This window comes from Arachis duranensis, chromosome 1 (assembly GCF_000817695.3).
Source record: "Arachis duranensis cultivar V14167 chromosome 1, aradu.V14167.gnm2.J7QH, whole genome shotgun sequence".
NCBI classification, from domain to species: Eukaryota; Viridiplantae; Streptophyta; class Magnoliopsida; order Fabales; family Fabaceae; genus Arachis; species Arachis duranensis.
The window spans coordinates 50,508,571-50,519,150 of record NC_029772.3 but is presented as its reverse complement, the minus strand read 5'-3'; the positions used below and the strand labels follow the sequence as shown (position 1 = coordinate 50,519,150).

Sequence of the window (10,580 nt, the reverse complement as noted above, 5' to 3'; positions counted from 1 at the left end):
TTGCCTTATTCACTAGGAAAATGCATGAAACTACCCTAAAACAGTAAAGAAAAGGTCAGTAAAACTGGCCTAGATGCCCTGGCATCACAATATCAAACTTAAAGCTTGCTTGTTCCTAAGCAAGTACTGAAGTATAAGCAAAATGAAATGAAAGAACAAGAAGATAAAATGGAAGTAGCATTCTTGGTTCATGGAGTTTCATGCATAGCAACTTAGGTTCTTTCCTTTTAGGTTTCAAGCCTTTATCAAATCCCTAATCACTCTCTTGATTGCATCCCTTGAGGCTTCTTTCTTATTGATCCTTCTCTTCTCTTTTTCAAAGTTTATTTTTCTTTTTGCTAGGTGCTTTGTAAGAGGGCGACTCTTTATGATAAGCTTTCAGCCAACACTCCCAAACCAGTTGGTTTTAAGGTGCTAGGTGTTAAGACACCCCTAAGGACTTACTCCCTCAAGTCTCTTTCTCTCATACATACACACCACATGGACATGGTTTGTTATTCTTTCTTTCTTGAGACCTTGGTGTCCAGCACCTCTTTGGATTACTAAGTGCTCTGTAACAAGGGTTACTCTTGATAGTGGATTTTCAGCTGATAATCCCGGATTAGTTAATCCAAGTTACCAAGTGATAAGGCACCCCTAAGAGCTTATTCATCCAAGTATATCCCTTGTACATAAACACCACAGACACATGCCTCAATTTTGAAACCCTTGGTACCTAGCATTGTTTCTTGTTGTGTTTCCTTTCTTATTTTCACTTGTATTACTCTTTTTCTTTTCTTGTTGGGATCTTATTGGTTAGCTAGCCTTAAAGAATGTGCCTCAAACATAGGACTTAGGATGGATAGTTGCTTTCTTTCCTTTCTTGGTGAACCAACTTAGCTTACTAATCATCCTACCACAAACATTCAGAATGCACTTCAGAAAATGACTCCACTCTTGTTCTTCCCATAACATTTTCTTTTTTAATTAACTTAAAGAGACAAGCATACAAGTAAGAAGGATGAAAGTGAGCATTCAAGACATTAGGCTTAATAACATAAACCTAAGCAATGAAACTTAAATGCATAATTGAAAATCCTAAGCTACCATGGAAGCATGTTCTATTTACATGATTTTCCTTATTTAAAGCTTTGAAAAAGAAAGTACTAAGAAGGAACTTCACCACCTTTCACTTGTTGGCTTGCTCTTCTCTTCTGCTCCCTTGGGATTCTCCTTGATTACTTGAGTCTCCATTCCCCTTGTGCTTCCCCATCAACTTTTTCCAGAAACCGGCATCTTTCATCTTCTTCTTTAATGCTTCCTTTTGCTGTTTCACCTTTCCTCCCTCTTGTTCAGTTAAGTTCTTGCGAACTGTCTCATAGCTTGGGATGTCAGGGTGCAGGTGATGCATATGCTCAACCACAAAGTTTAACTTTGCCTGAGTGTTGATGTTGAATTCTTCTCGATGCAGTTGCCTTCCTTCATTTAGCACACTAAATTCGTTGAATGCTTTCATCTGATTCATCTGGCGTTGATTGAGTTCCTGGAGGCGTTTATCTTGGCTTTCTTGCCTTTCAGACACTTGATTGATGGCTTGAGTAAGCTGGGAATAGTGCTCTTGTTGCTGCTCCATTAGTTGTTTCTGCCATTCCCTTTGTTGATTCATCCAATTTGTTAGCATTTCCTCTTGCCTATCCATTCTCTGAAATTGAAGTTGCAGTTGTTATTCTTGTCCTTCCATGTATATCCTTGACAAATCATCAATGGTTCCTCGGATGTGACCCAAGTTGATGTTGGTTGGGTCATGATATCCTTCTTGATGATATTCTGTGGGTTGGAGTTCTTCTTGGGGATATCCTTCTTGATGATATTCCGTGGGTTGGGGTTTTCCTTGGAGAGGCTCTTCCTCTTGTGCTTCTTCTGATGCCCTCTTCCTTAGATGGGGTCTTTTTTGCTGTTGAGCTGGAGTCACATGGGTTATGCATTGGAGTGTAAGTGATCTCCCAAGACCTATCCAAGTTGGATTGCTGTCCTCAAAGACTACCTTGGCTTTCATGCATAATCTAAGGATGGTGCTGGGGTACCAAAGTCTAGCACCTGAATCCTTCTTCTCGGCTGATTCTTAGATTCCTTCAGCTATAATTTCGTGCACATTGATGCTTCCACCCTTTATCAAGCAATGTACCATGGTAGCTCGAGTAATATTGACCTCAGAATTGTTTGCTGCTGGAAGGATAGATCGTCTCACAAGCTCAAACCAACCCTTGGCTTCCGGGATGAGGTCTCCTCTCCTGATGAACCGGGGTCTCTTATCTGAATACCTTTCTCAGTCAGATCCCACAATGCATATGTCACCCACGATCTCTTCCAATTCATCATTGTCGGCGCCCTTATTTATTCTTTCTTGGTAACCAAGCTCAACAAAATGTGGGGATTTCAAGTGGAGAACTCTAGTGATTGCATTGGGGCTAAAATCCACCTCTATTCCTCTTACATAGCTCTTAAAGGTGGGGGCTGTGGTCTTGTCTTCTCTAACCATATTTGCATAAAATTCCTTGATGAGGTTTGCATTTGCTCTTGCTTCCAGGTTAGTGAGCTTTTCCCAACCCCTCTTTTCAATCTTCTCCCGAATTTGTGGACACTCATCTTCATCGAACTGGAAGGTTGATTCAGGCAGTATCTTCTTGTCCTTTATTCACTCAAACTTGATCTCATGGAAGGCTGTCTTGAATCTCCCGGTGTCGAAGGAGGACTGCTCCATTGGTTCCTTTTCCCTTCGCCTCTTGAAGCTTGATGCTGCCTTGATTGAGAATTGAATAGTAAAGGCTAAAGGGTTGAAGATGGAGTTCGGTTGGGTTGAGGTAGAATGAGTCTTGAAGGAATGTGTTTTGAGAAAAAGGAGAAGAGGTGCGTTTGATGAATCTTTGAGAGAGGTTGGATTGGTGAAGGTTCTTTATATAGATGGGTGGTGGTAGTTGAATGGTGTAGATCAATTGCACGGTCTTGATGGTGAACGGTTGGGGTTTGGTGCAAGGTGAGCACAAGGATCATCATATTTATTAAGATGACTCTTTCTCATCCTTTCAAGACACTACTTCCCAAGGGGTTTTAGTTTGGTCCTCAAGATTGTCCACTCCCAATGTTGCATGGCAACACTTTCAAGGACATTCCCTATGAAGACAAGTGTGAAATTCCCTTGGTGTAGTGTCCGAATCCTTCTTCCTCAATTGTCCTATCAAGTACCATCAATGTCCTTTTTGATTCCCTATACACGAAAAAGGGAGAATGTGAAAATTAATTAAAAAATTGGTGGGAAAATGTGTGAACTAATAAAATATTTCTTTTTCTTTTTCTTTTGTTTCTATATGACTAAATGTTTTCCATGAAGGCAAATCAATCAAACATTAAGCTACCCATGCATGCACGTTGGTACACCAAACTTGTTTGTAATCACATGATGCAACAAGTTTGGGGAGTGAACTTTCCTCATAAGGTGTGTTCAAACCACACTTGGTGTGCTTTGAACACCAAACTTATCATGTACTATAAGTTACATGTAGAGGGGCTTTATGTTAGTTATCAAGATTAATTTGAACTTCCATGGAAATTACCTTATTACTGTTATTAGAAACTTAAGAAAGGAGTTATAGAACATGGGTTGCCTCCCATGAAGCGCTTCTTTAACGTCATTAGCTTGATGTTTGGTTCTTGTCAAGGTGGCTGATAGTGCTTGAAGTCTTCCCCTCTTGCAGTGAACCTATGTCCATTAGCTTTGTTGATAAGCTCCACATGCTCTAAGGACATGATTTTGTTGATGGTATACACTGGGGGAAGCTGAGATGGAATAGTGGGGAGGTGAGGTGGTATAGATGGAAAGTATGTAGAAATCACTTCATCACCTGGTGAGAAATTTTTTGTAGGAATTTTCTTATTTCTCCATCCCCTTGGAACTTTCTTCTTTGTTTCCATTGCTGTTGTCTTGTTTTCTATGGATTCTTTCTCTAGTGGATTCTTGTTATTGATCTTGCATGACTCTCATGGTTCTGGTTCCCCTTGGATCATCTTTGAACATGGTTCTTCTTGACTATATGGCTTCCCAACTAATGAGGCTTCTAATTGTGTTGTTTGTGCTTCCTTGTTTGGCTCCTCCATCAACTTATTGTCTTCATGATCTGCTTCTTGTGAGGGTTTAAAGACATTGAAAGTGAGCTGCTCATCATGTATTCTCAACACCAACTCTTCTCGTTCTACATCTATGAGTGCTCTAGCTGTGGCTAGGAATGGTCTTCCCAAAATGATGGGGTAAATAGGATTCTCATCCATTTTCAGAACAACAAAATCTGTGGGAAGATAGTAGCTCCCAACCTTCACCAACACATTTTCAACCACCCATACTGCTTATTTTTGAGTTTTGTCAGCCAATCTGATAATTACATCAGTAGGAGTTAGTTCATTGATTTAAAGCTTCTTCATGAGGGAGAGAGGCATTAGGTTGATGCTTGCTCCCAAGTCACAAAGCCCTTTGTCAATCATTGTTTCTCCTATGGCACAAGGAATGTGAAAACTCCCTGGATCCTCCTTCTTTGTGGGTGGCCCTGGTTGAATGAGAGCACTACAATCTCTGTTCATCTTGATTGTTTGTCCACCCTTCAATGGACTTTTTCTGGCTAGTAGCTCCTTTATATACTTGATATAGAAAGGCATCTGTTGGAGGGCTTTAATGAATGGTATATTTACATCTAGAGATGCAAACATATCAAGAAACCTTGAGTACATTCTCCCTGCTACACCACCTTTAAGCCTGTGGAGAAAAGGTGCATATGGGTTCAATACCTCCTTCTTCTTTAGCTCTTCCTTGGATGTAAGCTGAGTTGCACAGCTTCCTTCCTTCTGGCTTTCCTTTTGGTTATCTTGAAGGTATTCTACTCCATTCATACTCCCCTCATTACTTGTGGTTATCATTTTGCATTCCTCCCATCTCACTTTCTTTGTTTCCCCTCTTGGATTCTTCTCTGTATCACTGGGGAATCCATCAGTGGGTTTGGGAATTTTTTTAGATAGGTACCCTACTTGGGACTCCAATCTCTTAATGTTTTCTCCTTGGTTCTTGATATTAGCTCGCACTTCTTCCTTAAACACTTTGTTGTGTTGGACTTCTCTGCATATGTTTTCAAGTAGAGCCTCAATCTTCGAAAGCCTATCATCTGTCAATGATGGTGGGTTGAGATTAGGTGGTTGAGAAGGTTGGTTAGATGGATGTTGGTAATATCTCTGTGAGGTGTTTTGATGAGTAGCATTGTTGTTGGAGTTGAAGTTGTGGCGTCTCTGATCTTGCCCTTGGTCTTGTTGATTTCCCCATCCAAAGTTGGGGTGATTTCTCCATCTAGAGTTGTAAGTTTTGGAGTATGGATCATGGACTTGTCTAGGTGAGTTTCCCACATAGTTGGCTTACTCCCAGTCACATTCTTCTCCTATGTTTACTCCTTCTTGAGTTGGTGATGAGGTGATGGCTGCTGCAACTTGGTTCTCTTCCACCTTCTTGGTAAGATCTGCTAGCTGCTTGGTGATCATCTTGTTTTGGGCTAATAGTGCATCCATGTGGTTCAGCTCCATTACTCCTCTAGTGTTGCTTCTTTCGGAGGCATAGAAGTAGTCATTCTCAGCAACTGTTTCAATGACATCTATGGCTTCTTCAATGGTTTTCTTCTTGTTTAAAGAGCCTCCTGATGAATGATCTACAACCTTCTTTGACTCATAGGAAAGACCTTCATAGAAGATGTGAAGTTGAACCCACTCATTAAACATCTCTAGTGGGCATCTCCTTGTCAAATCTTTGAATCTCTCCCATGCTTCATAAAGTGTCTCACCATCTTGTTGTCTAAAAGTCTGCACCTCAGTTCTTAGCCTATTGATCCTTTGAGGAGGATAAAATCTTGCTAAAAACTTGTTCACCACTTCTTCCAAATTAGTTAAGCTTTCCTTTGGGAAGGATTCAAGCCATTTGGATGCCTTGTCCCTTAGTGAAAAAGGGAACAAGAGCAGCCTATAGACATCCGGGTGGACTCCATTGGACTTCACTGTGTCACAAATCCTCAAGAAGGTGGTCAAGTGTTGATTAGGATCTTCTTGAGCACCTCCTCCAAATGAACAATTATTCTGCACCAGGGTGATGAGCTGAGGTTTTAGCTCGAAATTGTTGGCATGTATGGTGGGCTTCTGAATGCTGCTCCCACAGTTTCCAGGATTAGGGTTGATATAGGATCCTGAGACCCTCCTTTCTTGCCCAGCATGGTTGGCATGGCCTTGATTATGAGCCTCCTCTTCATGATTGTTCTCCAAATTCTCTTCCACGTTGGGTTCAAAATACTCTTCCTCTACTTCCTCAGCATCAATAATCCCTTTTCCTCTTGTTTCCCTTCGTCGTCTTCAAAGGGTTCTTTCAGGTTCTGAATCAAAGGATGTTGAAGCTCCTTCTCTTCTCCATGTCATACAACAAACAGCTTGCACAACAGGAGGTATAGTGAAGACTATTCTTGTTAGAGTAATTGTTAGTGTGAGTGATGCAATTTATCAAACAATTAGTGGGTTAGTGAGCTGAATTATAATAAACAAAGAAATGAAGAACGAAACAAAACTAAGGGGGTGCAGGGGTGAGGAAGAAATCAAAAAAACTACAGAAATTGACTGAATAGACTAAACGAATAACAAAACATATAAAAAATGCTCAATCTATTGATCTTCTAACTTAATCATTGCTGATTCAAAATCAATCCCCGGCAACGGCGCTATAAACTTGATGCATGAAAACTTGTCTCTCAACAAATTTCCCTTCGGAAAGTATACCAAATTATCGTCAAGTAAAACTCACAATAGAGTGAGGTCGAATCCCACAAGGATTGATTGGTCAAGCAACTTTAGTTAGAAGAATATGCTAGTTGAGCTAAACAGAATTTAGATTATGATGCAGAAATTTAAATGACTAGAAAGTAATAACGATAAATGGCAGAAAGTAAAGAGAATAGGTAAGATCAGAAATGGGGTAATCATTGGGTTCAGGAGATGTTGCATTCTCCGGATCAAGTTCATTCTCATCTCTTCCTCAATCAATGCATTCATTGATCTCCTTGGCAATCTTAAGTGATTGGATCCCAATTCCTTTGCAATCCAATCTCTCTAAGCTTGAACAATTGCCCAATTCCTTGATTTAATTGCTCATGGGGAGAGATGAAAGTGTGGTCACTGATTATACCACATGTATTTCCAAATCAAAGTGTTGGGAGGATTAAATGTCACAATATCCATCCAAACCCCAATTTGGTCCAACATGAGAAAGCATTTCTAGCATGATTTCCTCATCCCTTTTCCAAGGTTCAAAGGAGATCCAATTATGGAGAGTTTCTTTTCCAAGACAACTAACCAATTGAATTAAGATCCAAAGCTTTCTAGTAAGATCAAGAGAAAAGAAAGAAGAAGAAGAATAAAAACTATAATTGATCCATCAAATTACAACAGAGCTCCCTAACCCAATGAAAGGGGTTTAGTTGTTCATAACTCTAGGAATCAAAAATGGCAGAAAAGAAGAATCCATGCTAGAAGTACAGAAAAGTAAATATGCAGAGAGTAGTTCCCAAAAGTGCTAAGCTTCTCTCTAGTTCAAAACTACTCCTATTTATACTACTCCTCATGATCTTCTAGTGAGTTCTTCAAGTCTTGGATGTGGGCTCTGGACCTTGAGTTGAAGCAATTCTCATCTTTAGTGGGCCCAGCTTGCAGAGAAATAAGAATTAGGCTTGGGCATTTAGTGAGATTAATGTTGGGTAATATTTTGAGTGCGAGAACGTTAGTGGCATTCACTTTTTCCACTAACGTTCCATCCTTATATATCCACGTTAATTCCAACATTAGAAATCTTAACGTGACTTCTAACATTTCTTACTCAATCCTTGGCCAACGTTAATGGGACTCACTTTTCCCATTAACGTTGGCTTGTGCCCCTTTTTGCAAACGTTAATGGGAATCACTTTTCCCATTAACGTTGCTTGCCTCTTACCCCTACGTTAGATTTCACGTTAGCTTGCCTAACGTAGCTCTTAACGTGGGTCTCTATCACCTTCGAGAGCGTTAGTGACACTCACCTTTGTCACTAACGCTCCAATCGCCTTAAGTCCCTATGTTAGAACCCACGTTAACTAAGTTAACATGGCTCTTAACGTAGTAATGAAGCCATCTCCCAACGTTAGTGACAAAAGTGAGTGTCACTAACGTTAGTTCTTTGAATTCAACTCCACGTTAACTCTCACGTTAACAATCTTAATGTGAGAGTTAACGTAGACAATGCTAATGATCCAACGTTAGTGACAAAAGTGAGTGTCACTAACGTTGGCGTTGTTGATCCTCTTCCACGTTAGAGTTCACGTTAACTAAGTTAACGTGACTCTTAACGTGGGGCATTGCCTAGTTTCCCAACGTTAGTGGTGTTCACTTTTACCACTAACGTTGAGGAGAAACGTTATTGGAGTTCATGTTTCTCGTTAACGTGGTGTCCTCTTTTTCTTCTACGTTAAGTACCACGTTAACTTAGTTAACGTGGCTCTTAACGTAAGCTATGAATGGCTTCGCAGGCGTTATTGGTGATCACTTTTCTCATTAACGTTGCAAGCTCTTTGCTATCCCACGTTAGTAGTCACGTTAACTAAGTTAACGTGAATGCTAACGTGGTTCTTCCATGCTTCATTTGTCCTGAAATCAAGCAATTAAAGTGCATCAAAGCTCTAGCCAAAGTCATGAGATTATGCATCATCAAATTCTCATGCAATTCTGGCAAAAATCTCATGAAATCATGCAAAATTCACAATAGTTGCTTAAATGAAAGTGTAAGTGTATTTTCACCCAAAACTTGCCTTATTCACTAGGAAAATGCATGAAACTACCCTAAAACAGTAAAGAAAAGGTCAGTAAAACTGGCCTAGATGCCCTGGCATCAAAATGCCCATATGGCATTGTGCACTATTTTTCAGTATCTTTTATCCTACTACTCTGAATGCTTGCTTTTCACAAAACCCTTTTTCATATCATATTGATTCAGTATAATTGTCATTACAAACATGATTTTTAGTTTGAAAGACTTGGTAATCTAACTTGGAAATTGAATGCTTGATCTATGCTATTCATGCCTTTGCCAGCATGCCAATAAACATCTTGCATTTAACTGTCCTCACATGCATTTACTATATTTCCATTGATGACTTTTCACATGTAGTCATGACCATGTGTTAACGTCATTCTTCTTTCCTGTGCATTGATTACCACCTTTCCCACTCTCTTCCTTGCTCTAACCCTTAGCTTTAAAAGTTACTTTCTTTTTCCCTTTTCAGGATGGCCACCAAGAAGGGTACAGAGAGAGCTACTCCCAAACCACCGGCAAGGAAAGGAACACAAGAGAGCACTAGCTGAGGAACTACAACCCCCATTCACCTACACATCTCAGCATGCACCGAGGATGGTGAAATCTTTAAGTGTGGGGAGGTCAATACCAATCTCCACGGGTTAGTTAGTCCCTTCTCAACACCAATTTTTGTTTTTCATTGTTGCATTTGCATGTTTGATTGCATGTTTGTTTTTTGTGCATATTTAACCACTTGGTTAAAGTAATATTTTCTTTTTCAAGAAATTTTTATAGTATTTCACTAATTTGAATAAAACTTTTTGAAAAACTTGTTTGAAGAAATATTATTTTGGAACATAGTTTAGAGCCCGAACACACAAAACCTGTGAGATTTTGAGCCTATTTGATCGGTTGCATTTTATCAACCAATATTTTATTTTTGGTGTGTGTTTCTCTCTCTAAAATTGTGATCTTTATCTTGCTTAATTCTATATTTCCATTATTTGATGTATGCATGCACTTATATGATTGAGGCCTTGTTTCACTGAGCTTACATACCCTTATGGCCTTACCTTTTATTATCCTTTGCAAACCCATGTTGAGCCTATTTTATCCCTTGTTCTTTACTTTAGCTCATCACTAACTCTAAGTGGAAAACAATAATGTCCCTAATTTGAATCCTTGATTAGCTTAGACTAGTGAGAATGCTCATGAATTAAGTGTGGGAAAAAGTGGGTTTGGAAATGTTTGGTTTGGGAATTGAGTATGTTAGACTTTGTGTGAAAAGATGAAAAATGTTAAGAACATGTTTATGCATTCAAAACCTTAATCATATGCATTGAGAAGAGTAAAAAAAAAATAGCAAGTAATAAAAGGGGACAAAATGCCCCAGAGTAAGTGTTGGTACCAATGCATATGAGCTGCACTCAAAATTTGGAATGCATAAATATGTAGTGAACACAGTTAATGGGAAGTTAGATTTTGTATTTTAATTGAATGAATTGTCTTGAGTTAGGTGGAAAGTTTATGTTAATTAAGGATTCAAAGTTTTAGTCCACTTGGCCAAATACAATCCTACCTTGACCCTAACCCCATTACAACCCTTAAAAGACCTCTTGATTTGTGTATTGGTGCATTAAATTTTTGTTGATTGTTAGATGAAGAGCAAGCTATAGAAAGCAAGATTAGTAGAGAATTGAGAGAATTGACCCTAGAC

At 39.3% G+C, this 10,580-nt stretch overlaps 1 non-coding gene across 1 annotated transcript; it reads left to right on the top strand.

Moving 5' to 3' along the window:
* The first annotated feature begins 5,778 nt into the window (after positions 1 to 5,778).
* LOC127742609 (small nucleolar RNA R71) lies at positions 5,779 to 5,886 on the top strand. The gene has a single exon (XR_008003956.1). It is a non-coding gene; the product is annotated as a small nucleolar RNA R71 (small nucleolar RNA).
* The last annotated feature ends 4,694 nt before the right edge of the window (positions 5,887 to 10,580 follow it).